Consider the following 10984-nt stretch of genomic DNA (forward strand, 5'->3'; position numbering starts at 1 on the left):
GGAAAGTCACTTTGCTACTGCCTACATCCCAAACAGCTAGTGTAGTGCACCACACCAAGTAGGTTCTCAAAAAATACTACCACTAGTGAATCACAAGCCATTTCCCAAATAAGAAACACTAGGCAGCTATATAAACAAGGGAAAGAATTATTCACTGATTTAAAGATTTTCAAATATTATAGACAGTATAAATTTATGACTTGAAGTTATGTAACAAAAGGACAAACTCCATGCTTTAATGTGACATAATAATAATAATAACAATAGTAATAATTAAGTGCTTCCTATTAAGTGCCAAGCACTATGGTACAAACAATAAAATCAAGTCAGACACAGTCTCTGTTCTATATGGGGCAACCAATCCAAATACGAGGGAGAACAGATAATGATAATAATAATAATGATAATAATAATGGCATTTGTTAAGCACTTTCTATCTAGAGAGCACTGTTCTAAGCCTTGGGATAGATGAGAGGTTTTCAGGTCAGACACAGTCTCTGTCCCAGCTAGGGTTACCATTCATTCATTCATTCAATTGTATTTATTGAGCACTTACTGTGTACAGAGCACTCTAGTAAGCACTTGGAAAGAGGGAGAACAGGTATTGAATACGCATTTTACAGATGAGGAATTGGGGTACAGAGAAGTTAAGTGATTTGCCCAGAGTAACCCAGGAGGCAAGTGACAGAGCTGGGATTAGAACTCAGGTCCTCTGACTCACAGGTCATGCTGCTTCTTTGAACCCCATTTTTACAGATGAGGAAACTGAGATAAAGAGATAAGGGACCTGCCCTAGGTCACAGAGCAGGCACATGATGACAATGATGCTGCCACTGGCAAGAAAGCTCCAGCTCTATTCCCCTGAGACTCCCAAGTAAGGCAGGTAAAGCAGTTCTGGATGGCTGAAACAGAAGTGCACAGTCCTGAGCCATGGGAAGCAGCTCCTTACTATTAAAAAATGGAGAATCCTCTAATTGTCCCCTCAGAGCCTGCTCGTTACCCTGAGGAATAAAGGTAGACCCCTGAATTGATAATCCTTCCTGAAGACCAGTGCCCCCCAGTAAGATTAGGACTTTCATTCCATACCAAAAATTCAAACGTTCCAACCATTTGATTCTGAGATGATTTCTTAGGGTTACTGATGGAGCTATGGGAATTGGACTTGACTTCAGAACCAAGAGTTCACCTGGTTCAGCTCTGAATTTTTGGCAAGAGAACATCTAAACTATAGCAAACACAGAGAGAAGGATCTAGTCTGTTAATAGAAAAGTCAGTAAAAGGAAACAGTGACCTCTTCCTCAATACTCCATTCTAGTGTTTGACAATCCTCATTGTTTTACATTTTATCTATTCAAAATATTGCAGTTTTGAACCCTGGATAGCTTCATGTACAAAAGGTTTTTCTGTGACTCTGTGCAGCCTGAATTGTAGGTTATACTGCGGTATAAACAAACCCTTGTCCTCTTTTTCTGCCCTCAGTGGAAATGGAAGAACAGCAGATTACCATCCTCTGAAGAATAATGGTGCAAATCCCTGAAAACTGTTATTGTCAGCTCTTCTCTGACCTTTCCTCCTGCATCCTATTTTCAAACCCATACCTTCTTTTGCACTTCCTTCTGACCTCTCTCAGAATCGTCCACATCTCATTTAAGTTCAGAAGCCCAGAACTATTCCAGAGCAGAGCTGAGTATAACAAAATTTCCTCATTGCTACTATATGACAATCTCCAATTTAATCCAGGGCCAAGCTCTTTTTCTTCTTATAAACAACAGAGAGCTATATTGCTAGCTCGTGTTCAGCTAGTTAGTAGCTGCCATTCTGTTCAGTTAGCAAATTATTATTAATTGCCTGGGGAGATTGAATTAGAGGAAATGTGAGGCTGACGAGGGACAGTTATGAAATACGTGTGACTTGGCAAAATGAAAAGCGAGGCAGAGGAAATCTGCTGCATCAGGTTCAGGATCTGCCTGTGACCTTTTTCTGTGTAGAAATCCCATAAGGCTGAAGATGACTCTTATACAGTTTCCATCAAACTCTAACACGTATTATCATTCCACTAGGATGTGGAAATAACCTTTTAATGTTATTTGCTTCACAGATGTGTTCTCACAAAAGTTTGGTTTAGATCCTTATATGACCCCAGGCTGTCCTTCATCCAAACCCCACACTACAGTTTATAATAATAATAATTTTAGTATTTGTTAAGTGCTTACTATATACCAGGGACTGTACTAAGCACCAGGGTAGAAACAAGCAAATCAGGATGGACAAAGTCTCTGCTCACAATCTTAAATCCCCTTTTACAAGTGAGGTAACTGAGGCACAAAGAAGTGAAGTGACTTGCCCAAGGTCACACAGCAGACAAGTGGCAGAGCAGGGATTAGAACCATGCCCTTTCCACCACACTGTTTCTCATATACTAACCTGCTATAAATATTTATTTCTTTGTAAGCAATGAATACAAATAAATGACTAGGAGGGAGCTTTTTCATCAAAAAAATAACATTTTTTTACATCTTATTATAAAGAGAAATAGAAAATCACAGATTTGTTTAGACATGTGGCTTTGGGATAAAAGTTGGACTACTTCAGCATTCTTGTTGTTGATGAAAGAGCTGCCAGGAATTCTAGAGATTAAGGTAACAATTAAAGGGTCTTCATAGTTCAGAGTTCATGATTTAGCCAATGTGGTTACTTTCTGATGGTCACAGTGCCTGGGTGGAAGTCAGAAATAAGGACGGGGAGGGCTGAGTATCGAGTTTATACCCCTAATCTTGGTTTTCCCTTCAGACTCCCTATCCAGGTCTCTGCTGTTTCTCAGGTATTCAATTGTGTCCCAACCATCTGTCAATCTTTCTCCCTGTTATGGTTAAAGATTGAGTCCAATTAAGAGCAGGAATCTTCATGCTGCACTCAGCTTACCTCAAAATTCAGAAAGTAATGCCTTGGGGGTAACGGCCTGCTGCAGCCATGCTGAATCCTATAACATAATAGAGTGAGTAGACACCATTCCTGTCCACATGAAGCTTACTGTCTACAGGGGGAGATGGACATTAAAATGAAATAGTAGAGTGTAAGGATATGTACACAAGTACTCTGGAGCTGAGTGAATAGCAAGATCTTTAAGGGGAAATCACGACTGGCTCATGTTCTTTGGAGGAACTCCATTGATCATGGTACATTATTTGTGATTCGGTCTTGCTATCTGATATTACATCTAGTCTTTTATAGAACCTGCAATGAAGCAACTGAGAAATGGGACAAACAAATAGAGTTTCTGAACATTACTAGGAGGAAGCAAAGAAAACCACATATTTGTTTTTGCATTCACTTCTTAATATTTAACATCTACTTGCTGGGAATAATAAGACATTGAACTGGATTGGGTCCTGGCCTGAGAAAATGATCAGTGCATGAGTACTTGTTTTTCCCATGTGAACTTAAGGTCAGGGATTGGGACTCACTGATCTAACTGCACTCACCCAGATTTCTAGAGAAGTGCCTTGCACAGGCTGAGCACTCAATTCGTATTACTAATCATGAGGGAATTATAATGTAAGTATCTGTGATCAAGTCCTGGAACCAAAACAAATACTGTCAGTCATTAAAAAGAAATAGAATTAATGCAATAATAATAATTAATATAATTCATTCATTCAATAGTATTTATTGAGTTCTTACTATGTGCAAGGCACTGTAGTAAGTGCTTGGAATGTACAATTCGGCAAAAGGCAGAGACAATCCCTGCCCAGTAGGGTTAGTATACTGGCCCATATAAAGAGGACAGGCCTGAGAGTCAGGAGACATGGGTCTAATCCTGGCTCTACCGATCCATCAATCAATTGATGGCATTTATTGAGCTCTTACTATGTGCAGAGCACTGTACCAAGTGGTGCCTGCCGCATCTAGAAACTTTCCTGCTTTGAGGTCTTGAGCAAGTCACTTAACTTATTTGGGCCTCAGTTTCCTCATCTGTAAAATGGGGATTTGTTACCTGTTATCCCATCCCTTACACTGTGAGCCCTACATAGGACAGGGACTATGTCTGATCTGCATATGCTGTATCTACCGCATTGCTTAGCAAAGTGTTTGGAACATAAGTAATGGTATTTATTGAGCACTTACTGTGTGCAGAGCAATGTACAGATTAAATGCTTAATAAATACCACAATTATTATCATCATTATTATTAACACACTGCACTGCTGCCAAGAAGAAAATTCTTTGAGTAGCTGCATGATGGCTTTCCCCTTTTGATATCCTTCTTCACTGTTATGGAAGTTCCACTCAATATCCTTAACCTCTTCCTCTCTATCCCTGACTTTCTATTTTTATGGTATTTGTAAGAGGTTACTATGTTCCAGGCACTGCACTAGACTAGATACAAGTCTAATATCTAGACTAGACTGGACTAGATACAAGATCATCAGGTTGGATAAAGTACAAGTCTCACGTGGGGATTACAGCTTTAATCCCCACTTTACAGATGAGGTAACTAAGGCACAGAGAAATGAAGTGACTTGCCCAAGGTCACACAAAAAAGAAGTGGGGGAGCCAGAATTAGAACCCAGGTCCTCTGACTCACAGACCTACGTTCTTTCCAGTAGGTCATGTTGCTTCTAGCTAGCAAACCATTATTGACCATTTATACAAAAACCTACTATCTCTTTTAAACTCCAGTGGCTATCCCCTCATTATGTTATTGTGGGATTTGATCAAAATCAGTTCTGAGTTTCCCTATTTATTTTATAAAGTTCATTCATATCTTCTTTCAACCTTTTAATTTCCAGCTTGAAGAGTTTTATCCTTTTCAGTCTATCTTTATTCAGAACCTAGTCCATGCCACTTGCTATTTTGGTTGCTTCTCTTTGAACTTTCTGTGGTTATAATATGACTTTCTGAAGTGCCAAGGTAAGAACTGGACTTACTGATGCAGAGAATTTAAAAAAATAAAATTCCATGGCCATGGCCCTGAAGGAAGTGGGTGGGAAAGGATTTACAAGGAACTTAATTTAAAAGTAGATGATTGAAAATGGAGATGAGTTCCCTGTGTCTCATTCAAATTGTGAACTGTAGGTCCCCTCTAGACTGGAAGCTCACTGTGGGCAGGGAATGTGTCTATTATAATATTTTACTCTCCCAAGTGTTTAATACAATGCTCTACACACAGTAAGTGCTCAATAAATATAATTGACTGACAGTTTTGCAGCAGGTTTTTAGAAGCAGATGAACTTTTAAATAAGACTAAAAAATGGAGGAAGGAGGAATTCAAAGATGTTTAGAGATGGTCAGAAGGCATTAGCCTACTATAAGGTTTTTTGTGAAGAAATGAATAGTGCTATTAGATTTAAGTTGGGCATGTTTTTTTCTCCTTAAATTGAAAGAGTACTACCATTGAGCAGAAGAAGCTTCCACTTATGCATCCTCCAGCAAAAACTCATAGTCATATTTCAACTCATTCATTTCTATATTGTGATGTTATGTTTTGTATTATTCTAATGAAGACAGATCACTAGCTTAGTGATGCTTTTATTATAGCATATATAGCTCATAGAGGGATGTTAGAGTAATTTTTCAGAATTTCTGGAACATATCTTAATTTAACTAATTTACCCTACACTAATTTATAGTCAAACATGTAAGTGTATGAGAAAACAGGCCTGATGATACAACCATTCACACTACAACCACATTTTCAAGGACCATAACCTAGTAATAACAAGGGATATGTCGTTACTTTCAAAAATACCTCTTGTGATTTTGACATACGGTTAGCATCTGTGGTTAGACTTTATATTGTCTATTTTTAAGGAGCAGGGATACTGGAATATTGCCTCCCTCCTAAATTACCCCCAAACCCCAAAGACTGCCCAAGTTTCCTGGAGACCCCCACCCTTGACTTTCAGACTGTGACCCTCATGTGGGACAGAGCCTGAGTCCGACAATTGATTTGTATCTACCCAACCTAATTACTGTACCTCGATCTCATCTATCTCACTGATGACCTCTCACCCATGTCCTGCCTCCAGCCTGGAACGCCCTCCCTCGTCATAGCCACAGAAAACTCTTCTCCTCAACTTCAAAGCCTTATTGAAGACACTCTCCTCCAAGTGGCCTTCCCTGACTAGGTCCTAGTTTCCTCTTCTCCCCTCCCTTATGTGTCACCCTTACTTGGATTTGCTCCCTTTATTCACCTCTCCCACAGTCCCACAGCACTTACTGAGGTATCCTTAATTTATTTATATTAATGTCTGTCTCCCCCCCTAGACTTTAAGCTTATTGCAGATAGGGAACGTATTCATTCATTCAATAGTATTTATTGAGCACTTACTATGTGCAGAGCACTGTACTAAGCGCTTGGGATGAACAAGTCGGCAACAGATAGAGACAGTCCCTGCCGTTTGACGGGCTTACAGTCTAATCGGGGGAGATGGACAGACAAGAACAATGGCAATAAATAGAGTCGAAGGGAAGAACATCTCGTAAAAACAATGGCAACTAAATAGAATCAAGGTGATGTACAATTCATTAACAAAATAAATAGGGTAATGAAAATATATACAGTTGAACGGACGAGTACAGTGCTGAGGGGATGGGAAGGGAGAGGGGCAGGAGCAGAGGGAAATGGGGGGAAAAGAGGGTTAAGCTGCGGAGAGGTGAAGGGGGGGTGGTAGAGGGAGTAGAGGGAGAAGAGGAGCTCAGTCTGGGAAGGCCTCTTGGAGGAGGTGAGTTTTAAGTAGGGCTTTGAAGAGAGGAAGAGAATCAGTTTGGTGGAGGTGAGGAGGGAGGGTGTTCCAGGACCACGGGAAGACGTGGCCCAGGGGTTGACGGCAGGATAGGCGAGACCGAGGGACGGTGAGGAGGTGGGTGGCAGACGAGCGGAGCGTGCGGGGTGGGTGGTAGAAAGAGAGAAGGGAGGAGAGGTAGGAAGGGGCAAGGTGATGGAGAGCCTTGAAGCCTAGAGTGAGGAGTTTTTGTTTGGAGTGGAGGTTGATAGGCAACCACTGGAGTTGTTTAAGAAGGGGAGTGACATGCCCAGATCGTTTCTGCAGGAAGATGAGCCGGGCAGCGGAGTGAAGAATAGACTGGAGCGGGGCGAGAGAGGAGGAAGGGAGGTCAGAGAGAAGGCTGACACAGTAGTTTAGCCGGGATATAACGAGAGCCTGTAACAGTAAGGTAGCCGTTTGGGTGGAGAGGAAAGGGCGGATCTTGGCGATATTGTAGAGGTGAAACCGGCAGGTCTTGGTAACGGATAGGATGCGTGGGGTGAACGAGAGAGACGAGTCAAGGATGACACCGAGATTGCGGGCCCGAGAGACAGGAAGGATGGTCGTGCCATCGACGGTGATAGAGAAGTCTGGGAGAGGACTGGGTTTGGGAGGGAAGATGAGGAGCTCAGTCTTGCTCATGTTGAGTTTTAGGTGGCGGGCCGACATCCAGGTGGAGACGTCCCGGAGGCAGGAGGAGATGCGAGCCTGAAGGGAGGGGGAGAGGACAGGGGAGGAGATGTAGATCTGTGTGTCATCTGCGTAGAGATGGTAGTCAAAGCCGTGAGAGCGAATGAGTTCACCGAGGGAGTGAGTGTAAATGGAGAACAGAAGAGGGCCAAGAACTGACCCTTGAGGAACTCCAACAGTTAAAGGATGGGAAGGGGAGGAGGCGCCAGCGAAGGAGACCGAGAATGATCGGCCAGAGAGGTAAGAGGAGAACCAGGAGAGGACGGAGTCCGTGAAGCCAAGGTGAGATAAGGTATGGAGGAGGAGGGGATGGTCGACAGTGTCAAAGGCAGCAGAGAGGTCAAGGAGGATCAGAATGGAGTAGGAGCCATTGGATTTGGCAAGAAGGAGGTCATGGGTGACCTTAGAGAGAGCAGTCTCGGTAGAGTGGAGGGGACGGAAGCCAGATTGGAGGGGGTCTAGGAGAGAATGGGAGTTAAGGAATTCTAAGCAACGATTGCAGACGACTCGTTCTAGGATTTTGGAAAGGAAGGGTAGTAGGGAGATAGGGCGATAACTGGAGGGGGACGTGGGGTCAAGAGCGGGTTTTTTTAGGATGGGAGAGACGTGGTCATGTTTGAAGGCAGAGGGGAAGGAGCCATTGGAGATTGAGTGGTTAAAAATAGAAGTTAAGGAAGGTAGGAGGGCAGGGGCGATGGTTTTAATAAGGTGAGAGGGAATGGGGTCCGAGGCGCAGGTGGAGGGGGTGGCACTTGCGAGGAGGGAGGAGATCTCCTCTGAGGATACTGCAGGGAAGGATGGGAAAGTAGGGGAGAGGGTTGGTGGGGGGGAGGGGAGAGGTGGAGGGGTGACTTTGGGGAGCTCAGACCTGATTGTGTTGATTTTCGTGAGGAAATAGGTGGCCAGATCATTGGGGGTGAGAGATGGGGGAGGGGGAGGAACAGGGGGCCTAAGGAGAGAATTAAAGGTCCGGAACAATTGGCGGGGGTGGCGGGCATGGGTGTCGATGAGGGAGGAGAAGAAGTTTTGCCTGGCGGAGGAGAGGGCAGAGTTAAGGCAGGAAAGGATAAATTTCAAGTGTGTGAGGTCGGCTTGGTGCTTGGACTTTCGCCAGCAGCGCTCGGCAGCTCGAGCATAGGAGCGTAGGAGGTGGACGGAGGAGGTGATCCAGGGCTGTGTGTTAGTGGAGTGAGAGCGGCGTAGGAGGCGGACGGAGGAGGTGATCCAGGGCTGTGGGTTAGTGGAGCAAGAGCGGCGGAGGGAAAGGGGGGCGAGAGAGTCGAGATGAGTAGAGAGGGTGGAGTTGAGAGCGGAGACCTGATCATCGAGAGTGGGAAGAGAGGACAGGGTGGCAAGGTGAGGAGAGATGCTATTGGAAAGACGGATGGGATCAAAAGAGCGGAGGTCTCTGTGGGGCAGTAGCGAAGATTTGCAGGGGGAGGGAGTGTGAGAGATGAGGCAGGAGAGAAGGTTATGGTCAGAGAGAGGGATTTCAGAGTCGGTGAGGGAGGAGATAGTGCAGCGGTAGGAGATGACGAGATCGAGGGTGTGACCGAGTCGGTGAGTGGGCGCGGTACGGTGGAGGAGGAGGTCGGCAGAGTCGAGGAGGGATAGCAGGCGGGCGGCAGAGGAGTCGTCGGGTACATCCATATGGATGTTGAAGTCTCCGAGGATCAGAGTGGGCAGAGAGAAGGAGAGAAGGAAGGTGAGAAAGGGGTCAAGGTGGTTGAAGAAGTCGGAGGTGGGACCGGGAGGGCGGTAGATGACGGCGACAAGTAACTGGAGGGGGTGGTAGAGGCGAATGATATGGGCTTCGAAGGAGGGGAAGGAGAGGGAGGGGGGAGGAGGGATAGTGCGGAAGCGGCAACGGGGCGAGAGGAGGAAGCCGACGCCTCCCCCCTTACCGGTGAGTCTGGGGGAGTGGGAGAAGGAGAGGCCTCCGCTACCAACTCTGATATATTGTACCTTCCCAAGTGCTTAATAAAGTGCTTTGCACAAAATAAATGATTGATATTATTGATTACCCCAACACTTAGAACAGTGCTTGACAAATAATAAATGCTTAACAATTAAGGCCCAAAGATGTTGAGACCCACTGCTGGCCAAATCCCTAGCCATTATTTTCAAACAAAAGTGAATCATCTACTCAGTTGGGTGGTTTACTGACCTCTGTAGATTCCACCCAGTGAGTCACCATGATAAATGTCTCCCTAAATGTTTGGGTATCATCCTTCTGAGACCTTCAGAGGAGAGGGAAGAAATATCTCCCAAGGGAGGTTATGGAGTCCCTAGCCATTCCAATGGTCTCCAGATCAGGATATCTGCCCATTCAAACTCTTGTGAGACTTGTCTTGTCTTAGGCTGTCGAGTCATCTCCGACCCATAGCGACTCCATGGGCACACCTTTCCAGAATGCCCCGCCTCCATCTGCAATCTTTCTGGTAGTGTATCCAGAGAGTTTTCTTGGTAAAAATATGGAAGTGGTTTACCATTGCCTCCTTCTGTGCAGTAAACTTGAGTCTCTGCCCTCGACTCTCTACCATGCCACTGCTGCCCAGCACAGGTGAATTTTGACTTGTAGCAGATTGCCTTCCACTCACTAGCCACTGCCCAAACTAGGAATGGAATGGATAGGCATCTGCTTGACTCTCCCTCCCATAGTCGAGACTGGTAGAGGACTGGAAACTCTCCAGCTGCAACCCTGAGGGGGACTCGTGAGACTAGGAATGTTTAACCTGTAATGGGCTCCATCTGGACCACTGAGAATTCATCGTACTCACAAGAAGTTTCGGATCCTGGGATGGTGCAGCCCACAACTCCAGGATCAATCCAGAATGTTTGACACATCACCAGGCACCTGGTAGGATTAACTGCCTACTAACTCTGTTACAGTGTACTCTACCAAGACCTAAAGTACAGCTCTTAGAGAGGCAGCGTGGCTCAGTGGAAAGAGCACGGGCTTTGGAGTCAGAGGTCATGAGTTCGAATCCCAGCTATGCCACTTGTCAGCTGTGTGACTGTGGGCAAGTCACTTCACTTCTCTGTGCCTCAGTTACCTCATCTGGAAAATGGGGATTGACTGTGAGCCCCACGTGGGACATCCTGATTCCCGTGTCTACCCCAGCACTTAGAACGGGGCTCGGCACATAGTAAGCGTTTAACAAATACCAAAATTATTATTATTATTATTATTAAAAAGGCCTCAATAAATCAATTCATTGGTCAAAAGTATTTATTGAGTGCTTCCTGTGTGCAGAACATTGTACTAAGGACTTGGGAGAGTACAGTGCAAAAAAGTTGCTAGACATGTTCCCTGCCCACTATGAGCTTACAGATGAAAGCTATTGATTGATTAATCGACTGAATCCCTTCCTGAGACTGAACTGATGAAAGCTATTTCTGATTTGAGAGAAGCTCAGACTGTCAACTAGGAACAGAGGAAGTCACATCTTTTCTCTCAATCAATCATCTTGGCTTCCTTTAGCTTATTTTACTTTTTTCTCTCTTTGTAAGTTCACATTCACAAA

The 10984-nt window shown here is 44.6% G+C and overlaps 1 non-coding gene across 1 annotated transcript; it reads right to left on the reverse strand.

The window, feature by feature from the left end:
• Positions 1-10030: 10030 nt before the first annotated feature.
• Positions 10031-10168, reverse strand: LOC114811540. Its single transcript, XR_003759237.1, has one exon. It is a non-coding gene; the product is annotated as a small nucleolar RNA SNORA7 (small nucleolar RNA).
• Between the last annotated feature and the right edge of the window lie 816 nt (positions 10169-10984).

Source organism: Ornithorhynchus anatinus, chromosome 4 (genome assembly GCF_004115215.2).
Source record: "Ornithorhynchus anatinus isolate Pmale09 chromosome 4, mOrnAna1.pri.v4, whole genome shotgun sequence".
Taxonomy (NCBI): domain Eukaryota; kingdom Metazoa; phylum Chordata; class Mammalia; order Monotremata; family Ornithorhynchidae; genus Ornithorhynchus; species Ornithorhynchus anatinus.